The following is a 9,377-nucleotide window of genomic DNA, read 5'->3' as shown; positions in this document are numbered from 1 at the left end:
CTTCTCTAGGATCACGAATTATAGGCTCAATGTCCTTTATTTATGGCTAGAAACCAATTATGAGTGAGTACATCCCATGAGGCAATGGGGATGTTCTATCGGGAACTCACCAAGGCCAGCTGGCCTGGGTCTGAAAAAGCATGGAATAAAACTGGACTCGCTGAACACAGCGGACAATGAGGACTCAAGAACAATGGCACTGGGTTTTGATCCTACTGCACGTACTGGCTTTGTGGGAGCCTAGGCAGTTTGGATGCTCACCTTACTAGACCTGGATGGAGATGGGTGGTCCTTGGACTTCCCACAGGGCAGGGAATCCTTCGGGCTGACGAGGGAGGGGGACTTGATTGGGGGAGGGGGAGGGAAATAGGAGGCGGTGGCGGGGAGGAGGCAGAAATCTTTAATAAATAAATAAGAGTAAAATTGTAGTTGGTTTCAAAGCAGGTTTTGTGTCTTCCGTATTATCATCCATAGGATATTTTTCCGTTACTGTAACTGACCGGACAATTGTCTGCCTTATGAGGCTGGCAGAAATATATAGCCAATTCTACATCACATGGGTCACACAGGGGAATCCTTGATTTCGCTGTCAACCCAGTTAAGTGAGCAAAACTCTCCACTCATTTCATGGAGCTGCAGTGAGGATGGGTTGAACCAGTGCATTTAATCTCCGTCTATGAGATGACTCGGTGGATGACAGTGCTTGCTGTCAAGTTAAAAAATGTGAGTTTGATTTCCGAGACCCACATGATGGAAGTGAAAAAAATGACTCCTCAAGTTGTCCTCTGACCTTCACACATGTTCTATAGAGCATACAGACACCCCACACACAAATACATAAGTGCAATAAAAAATACTAGAAGAATTCTATGCGCAGTCCCAGCAAAAACCATCATTTGGCAAGTGCTATTTTATTATGACTTTACACAGTAGAGTTGTCTCCAGTTTTATATTTTTTTCTCAGATTATAATGAATGGGGCATGATGGTGCACGTCTGTAACCCCAGTTCTCAGGGGGTATTATGAGTTCTAGAATAATCTGGAATATATACTAAGACCCTGTTTCAATGCTTGCTCCCCACCAAAAATAATGCAATGTGCATTTGTAGATGAACTTCAGATCTGTCTTAGTGTAAGAAGTTGATTGTGTTGTAAGACGATGGAGAGGAAGAAAAGGCTAGAGGAAGGAGGAAGGACGTGAGAAACAGAAGACAGACAAAAAGGAAGGGTGGCAAGAATGGAAGAATGGGAGGGGGAAGTTGAGAAGGAAGGAAGAGGAAGGTGGGAAGGAAGAAAAAAGGGAGAGAACAGCGGGAGGAAAAATAGAAGACAGGGAAGAACGGAAGAGGGAAGGAAGAAAGCCGAGGGGGAAGGAAGGAGACAGAGCGACTGATTACAACTATCGAGCGTAATGTTTTCCTTGAGATCAACATCAGTCACTGCTCTTGATTTTCGCATCAGAAAATGAGAAGCCCCAATGGTGAGTCCTTCCCAGACACTTGGAGAATTCTTGATACCCGCCACCCACAAACACTTGTCACAATTCTGTTCGGCAAAGTTAATTCTCAGGTGACGACTGAGTCAAGAAAGGAAGGACCAGGGACCTTCCGAATGCACCAAGCAGAGACACCCGCTCCTCCTACCTTTCCAGTAATGTTGTTACAGAGACTGCCCCTTATCCTTGAGTCCCAAAGAGTCCCAAAGAGAATGAAGACGGAGACTCACCTCCTTGCTCATCCACAGTCAAGGCTGGCTGAAGGCAGGTCCCAGGGATATCAGCCTCTGACCAGGGACCTGGAGCTGTCTGTTTTCCCTGAGGAGTGCAGACTCCATGCTCATTATCCACCCTTGCTGTGCCTTGTGGAGGCCAGGGATAGGCGGTGTCTTTTTGTTCATTCCTCCATCCAAGGCACGGGTGGGTGGAGTCACCTCGGCAAACTGGGGACGCCCCTTCCATGGAGGGCCTGCCTGCTGACGGCAGGGGTCTGGAGATATAAATCCCCTCCTACTGTCAAGACAGGAGTGTTAGCTGCACAGTTTGCCTTGGGGGGAATCTGATAGAATTAAATCAGTGTTAGAATGAGCCTTTCTATCATCTGGGCAGTAGTAAAATATCTCAGTACCATGCGATAGAAGTGCTCACATAAGGAGCCAAGTGGGCACATGGAAAGATGTGTACGGGGCACCAATAGTGACACTGGAACTACACACTGATAAGGCCTGGGTAGGCGGTCACGATTTGTTCACTCTGCAAGAGAACACTGCAGAGACTTTTCTGTGTTGAAAACGAGGATGTCCTAGAATGCTTAAGCAAAGGTAACTCTTTGCAGACTTATATGATGGGGTAGCTCTCAGAGGAAATGAGGAATATGAAGAGGAGGAAGGAAGGTGGTGTCTAAAGTGGAGGAGGAGAAAGGAGGGAGGAGGACAGAAGAGGAAGAGGAGGAAGGAGAAGGAAAGGAAGAGAATGAGGAGGCTGGAGGAGGGGGCACACGGGTGGAGGTCAGTTTTCTCCTTCCACCCTATTGGTTTTGGGAATCAGGCTCAGGCCATCAGACTTGGTGGCAAGCACTGTTGCCCACCAAGTCACCCCACTGGCCCACAGTTAGACATCTCAGACAGCTGAGGTCAAAGTACCTGGACAGATGCAGAGTTAAATGGCATTTAAACACTCTCCTTGCAATAGCAAGGTTGGATCTGGAGGACATTATGGCAAGTGAAACCAGCCAGTGACTGGAAAACAAGGGCCTCATGAGTACACCATAAAGAATCAGAAATATGGAGTCCATAGAAGCAGAAAGTGAAAGCGGGTTTTCCTGGACACAGCGTGGGGGAAAGGAGATAAGAGGAGTCAGTCAAACTTCAAGACAGAAGATGTGTTCTGTGGCTTATTGTACAGTGTGGTACTAGAGTTAACAATGCAGTATTGTATACTCGAAATGTGCTCAGAGAGTCATGCGTCTCCACCATGTCATGCACACACAAACACACACATGCACAAATGATGACATATGTGTTCGTTCAAGGGTGGCAATCATTTCATAATGTATACGTATATGAAGTTGTCAAGTTGAACAGCTTAAATCAGCCAGCATCCCAGCAGCAGCACTAACTGGACTCTGAGTTTAAAAAGATAAAAAGAAGAGATGAAACAAGGAAGGGTGTGGTGTGAGTGACAGGAGGGAGTGGGAGGGGTGAGGTTGGAGGTGAGCATGATCAAGACACACTGGGTATATATAGGAAATTGTTAGGGAATAAATAAACAATATTTTTAAAAGTTATATGCCTTGAGTATACAAAACTTTTATTGGCCCCTGATACCTTGAGAAAACTTGAAATATAAACTCTATCTTAGTCTCAAAAATTAAGCCCGACTTAATCTAAAATTAAACATGATTTCAGAGCAGCTTTAAAAGGATCTTGCTGAAAAGAACCTATAAAGGCATTCACCCCATGACTGGAGTTTAGTAATCTCTTTAAGAAAGAGTGGTCATAGAAACCTGCAAGGCTGGCAGCTGGAACAGAGAAGGATGAGGTAAGTGTCCAAGGTCAGCTTCAGCTGTACAGGAAACTGGGATCTAACCTGGGCTACATGAAACCTTGCCTTAAAACAGAACAAAATCAAATATAAATAAAATAATATTCTCTCCCCCCCCCCAAGTCAGGGTTTTCTGTGTAGCCCCGAGTGTCCTGGAACTCACTCTGTAGCTCAGGCTGGCCTCAAACTCACAGAGAGCCGCCTGCCTCCCTCGTGCTGGGATTAAAGTCGTTTCTACCACTGCCTGGCATGAATACATTTCTTAAGAAGATTCATTTATTCTTATTTCATGTGTGTAAGTGCTCTGTCTGCGTGTATGTATGTGCACCACGCATGTGCAGGGCCTGCAGAGGCCAGAAGAGGATGCTGGATTCCCTGGAACTGGAGAAACAATTCTGAGCAGACAATGAACTCGGGTCCTCTGCATGAGCAGTCAGTGCTCTTAACTGCTCCAGAACTTTTTTTTTCTTGGTTTTTTTTTTTTTTTTTGGATTTTTCGAGACAGGGTTTCTCCGTAGCTTTTGGTTTCTGGCCTGGAACTAGCTCTTTGTAGACCAGGCTGGCTTTGAACTCACAGAGATCTGTGAGTTCCTGACTCTGCCTCCCGAGTGCTGGGATTAAAGGCGTGCGCCACCACCACCCGGCCCAGAACTTTTTTATAAAGGATGAGCTGATAAATATTTTGGGTGTTGCTGTAGCTACTCCGGTTCTGCCACTGCAGAAAGGCCTCCAGATAGTCAGAAAGGAACTAGGGACTGCATCCACAAAGCTGTTTGTGCTGAATATCATACAACATCTGTGAATCACAAACCTTGTTATTATAATTTTAAAAACATTTGTTAAAACTGTGTACGTGTGGATGCCTGAGTATATGTCTGTGCACCACATGTATGCATACTCACAGAGGCCAGAATAGGGTATCGGACCCCCTGAAACTGGAGTTATGAATCACTGTGAGCTGCCATATGGGTGCTGGGAATTGAACCTGGGTCCTCTGGAAGTCAGTGCTCTTAACCACTGAGCCCTCTCTCCATCCCTAAATATATCCATAAAAGGGATGTATTATCTTTTTTTTAAAAAAAATATTAAGCAGTATACATGTGGTAGGTCTTCAATGAACATATGCTGGACGGAACCAGTCTCTCTCTCTCTCTCTCTCTCTCTCTCTCTCTCTCTCTCTGTGTGTGTGTGTGTGTGTGTGTGTGTGTGTGTGTGTGTATGAGGGAGTGAGTGTGTGTCTGCAGTGTGCTATGAGCTAGGAATACAACAATAGATCAGAGAGCATCCCTAAGTCTACCCAGAGGAGTGAAATGCATTTACTGACTAGATGCCAGGTTTGTCCAGCTTGTGGTCCATGGACATCAGGTAGCCAAGACCCACTACAGTTGAAGGCCTACCCCAAACCAAACACCTACTTAACATATTCTGAGAGCTATGATGTGGGGAGATTGCTCAGCAGGTAAAGTGCCTATAGTGTAGGTATGAGCACCTCAGTTCCAATCAGTCTCTAGCTGAAAACATAAAAACCCAGTTAAGCTTTAATCCCAGCACTCGGGAGGCAGAGGCAGAATTCTCTGTGAGTTTGAGATCAGTTTGGTCTACAGAGCGAGTTCCAGGACAGGCTCCAAAGACGACATGGAGAAAGCCTGTCTCAAAAAGTGAGAAAAAAAAGAAAAAGAGAAGGAAAGAAAGAAAGGAAGGAAGGAAGGAAGGAAGGAAGGAAGGAAGGAAGGAAGGAAGGAAGGAAAGAAAGAAAAGAAAAAAAATCTAGTAAAAAATAAGAGGTCAAAAGTTAAGGATGATAGAGAGAGAGTATGAAATCCTAAAAATACAAATTAATATTAAAATAAAATAAAAAGCCAGATAAGGTGGTGCATAGGGGTAGGGACAAGCAGATCTCAGGAGTGTGCTGACCAAAAGCCTAGTCAGTCAGTGGGTTTCGGGTTCAGTGTGACACCGTGTCTCAAAAACAACGTGGTGAGAAAGGAAGCTGACCACTAACCTCCACACACATGTATACAGCACAATGCACAGACACACAGACGTGCACACATATACACACTACACACATCTGTGCGTGTGCACGCACACACACAGATGACTCAGTGGTTAAGAGAACCACTTGCTTTTCCAGGGAACCCAGGTTCAATTCCCTGTACCCACACAGCAGCTCAGAACTGTCTGTAACTCCAGTTCCAGGGGATCTGCCTCCCTCTTCTGGCATCTGTGGGCACTGCATGCACAAAGTTCGCAAATATACATGCAGGCAAAATAGCCACAACATGTAAAGTTTAAAAAAGAGAAACAAAACCAAAGCCTTGTGAAAATTTTTTGTGATTTTTTTTTTGCAACTCAGTTATGTGGTTCTCAAGTGTGGTTTTTGTGGATGATGGCATCCTCTCACAAAGTCCAAACAGTTGGAGACACCGAATACAACATACTGTTCTCAGATATATGATGCTTTATACATGAAATTATGGAATTTGAATAATAAGATTAACAAAAAAGTAAGTCAGAATAAATCTAAATCAGACCATATCCCTTGTTGAGTTAAAAATCTGCCACAGCAGCCCACCGTGACAGAAATAAGTCAAAACACCCCGCCTTTCCATGGCTCCAATCTCTTCCTTTGTTTGTGGGAATCCCCCCTACTCAGCAATGCTGAGTGTGCAAGTGGAGGCAGGGGTTGTGTGTGTCTTCCATGGACTCTCTTTACCACGCTTACAGCGGCAGGGTCTCTCACTGACTCCGAAGTTCACTAGTTTGTCTAGCCCAGCTGGACAGCTTGCTCTGGGGATCCCAGATTGCTTCTCCCAAATGCTAGGAGCTCAAGTATGCTGCCAGGCTCAATTTACTATAGGTGCTGCGGCTCCAAGCTCCTCTCCCTCAACCTTATGTGGCTGATGCTTTATCTTCCAAGCCATCTCCCCAGCTCAGCCATATCCTGAGCATAATGTTTTGTTGTTTTTTATTTTATTTTATTTTTGTTTTTCACACAGGGTTTCTTTGTATAACAATCCTGGCTGGCTGCCTGGCTATCCTGGAGACCAGACTGGCCTTGAACTCACAGAGGTCCACCTGCCTCTTCCTCCCTGAGTGCTGGGAGTAAAGGCGTGCACCACCACCGCCTGGTAAGCATGATGTTTTAAGAAAAATAAAATTCCATAACAAGAGATGACTGGGTGTCAGAGAGTTAGCCTGACTAAGATTTGCACACTTTGTAAAATGAGACCCAATAGTACCCAACCTGAGATGGGTCATCTTGATTGTCAATATGACTGGATTTCATAATGCTGCTTGGTATTTCTCCAAGGATGTTTACAGACAGGTTATCTGAGAAAGGAAGATGGGTGGCATGGTCCCATCCACAAAGGTCCCAGCCTTATGAAAAGAGGGCAAGGAAAATGTGAGCTGAGCATTTGTCTCCCTCTGCTCCCTGGTCCAGGGTGACCAGATGTCCCGGCGACACCTCTCTGCCTTCCCTGAAGTGCAGACTACATTCTCAAGCTGTGAACCAAAACAAGCCTGCTCTTCCTCAGACAGCTTTTGTCAGGCACGTTGTTATAGCAACGAGGTAATCATGGGCCCACCAAGCTGTGCTTTGATAGAATTATTATTTTGGTCTGTTGTGGGCTTTCTATCTGGGGCGAGTACTATGAGTGCTTGGACTCCATGGAAAGTGTCACATGACAAGGGTTTGTCCTGTCACATGACAGGGGTTTGTCTCGAACCTTGTGGAGTTCAGTGTTAGACCTTCCATTTCTCATGTCATAATGCTCTTTTTGAGCTTCCAGAATAGAGGTGGCAATTCAAAATAATGCGGACATTTTGCTCACTGAAAATGGTCTCATTTTCTTTTTTTTTTAAGATTGTAAATCATGGCGTTGGACAAATGGCTTATTGGTTAAAAGCATTGGCTCCTCTTCCAAATGACCCAAGTTTGATTCCCAGCCCATGAGAGATCATGACTGCCATAAGTCCAATGTCAATGGATCTGATAAGCCTCTTCTCGCCTTCTAGAGCACCAGGGACACAGGTGGCATACAGATATCTATGCTGGCATATCACCCATATGCATAAAAATAAATAAAAATCTTGTAAAGATTGTAAATCTTGTCTAATATGGGCTAAACATACGTGGGATAACTGGTTTGATACATGCCTGGGAGTGTGGGGAGCCGTTCCCACATACTCCATTGCAAGATGGCGCTGACCCTCAGCACCACCACTGTAATCAAGCCAGTGCGCGTGTGCATGGTAAATGACAGTTTACCTTGTCAAGCCAGTGCGCATGCACATAGTAACTTTCCATCCCTTGCTCTTTGCCTCTCCCGTGGCGTCATAGGGTTTGACAGGCTGCAGCCAGTCAGAGTTTGACACGTCCGAGGCAAGGACTGTTAAGCTATATAAGGGCCGGGTTTTTGACCCTTGAGGTCTTCGCTCTGTAAGCTTATGCTCTCAAGACGCATAAAGCTTTTCTGCAGAAGGATCCTGAATGTGCCGCGTCGTTCTTGCTGGTGAGACAGTAGCGAGGGACATGGGAGCCTCAGAAATGCAGGCTTACCTCATCATTAAAGAGTAATTGGCCATGTGTAAAAAATGCCCGTGCCCTCCATAAAAGTTGAGCCAAGGGTTGGAGTAGTAGCTCAGCAGGCAAAGGGATTCCACCAAACCTGATGATCTCTGGGACTCACATGACAGAAATAGGTAACCCATTCTACAAACTGCCCTCTGGCCCCCACAATTTCACTATGGGACCTACACCCACACAAACAAATGAAAAAAAGAACACGTAGCAATCAAAATAAATAAACATCTGCCCACATGCCAAAACATTAAACACAGTCTTGTACCATGAAAATGAACTCACAGTGGTATTTGGAGGAAGGGATAGAAATAAGCCCCTATCAGACATCATGATGGGCAATCCTCTGAGGAATCCTGCTACAGTTGTGAAGATATGATAAACACAGAGATTCAAAGGGACATGGTGCCTCTGTATGAAACACATGGTTTCTAGGCTAGATGCATCAGTGATGTTGGGACTCTAGGTGAGGCTCATCTCTTCTCTTTTTTTAAAAAACTATGGGCAGACAGGCCTAGGGTAAAGGGAAAACTCCAAGCTTTATTATTTTAAATGGCTGTATCAAGAATCAAACCTAAGTGAAAAAGATCCAGACTCTAATTTCTGTAATGGGCTTTGTGTCCTGCAACTTTGCTGAAATGGCTGATCATTTCTAGAAGTTTCCTGGTGGTCTGTGCCACCACTGCCTGGCCTCTATGGTTAACTGGTGCCTAGCTCCACACTTTGACTGGTAATTGGAGTTGGTTTTCTGGCTACCCTGACACAAATAATCACACAAAACTTATTAATTACAACACTGCTTGGCCAATGGCTCAGGCATCTTCCTAGCTAGCTCTACAACTTAAATGAACCCATTTCTATTATCGTATATTTTATCAGGAGGCTGTGGTTTATCGGTAAGGTTCTTCTTTGGCAAACACATACCTCTACCTTACTCCACCTTCTTTCTCCTGTATTTAGTTCAGCTTTTCCACCTAGCTCTATTTTGCCCTCTGCCATAGGCAAAAGTAAGTTCTTTGGTATACAGAAGAGAATCCCATATTATCTCCTCTTTTCTATATAATAAAAAGGAATGTTTTAACTTTAACATAGTAAAATTACATATAACAAAACAGATAGCAAGCAAGAATTAGTTACAATATTTCTTTGTGAGTCTAAAGTTTCATATCTAATTTCTCTTTTATCATAACTAAGGAAAACTATAATTATCTGTCTTCAATTCCATCAAAGACTCCAGAAGGATATAATGTTGCC

This window comes from Microtus pennsylvanicus, chromosome 1 (assembly GCF_037038515.1).
Source record: "Microtus pennsylvanicus isolate mMicPen1 chromosome 1, mMicPen1.hap1, whole genome shotgun sequence".
NCBI classification, from domain to species: Eukaryota; Metazoa; Chordata; class Mammalia; order Rodentia; family Cricetidae; genus Microtus; species Microtus pennsylvanicus.
This window is presented reverse-complemented; position numbering follows the sequence as displayed.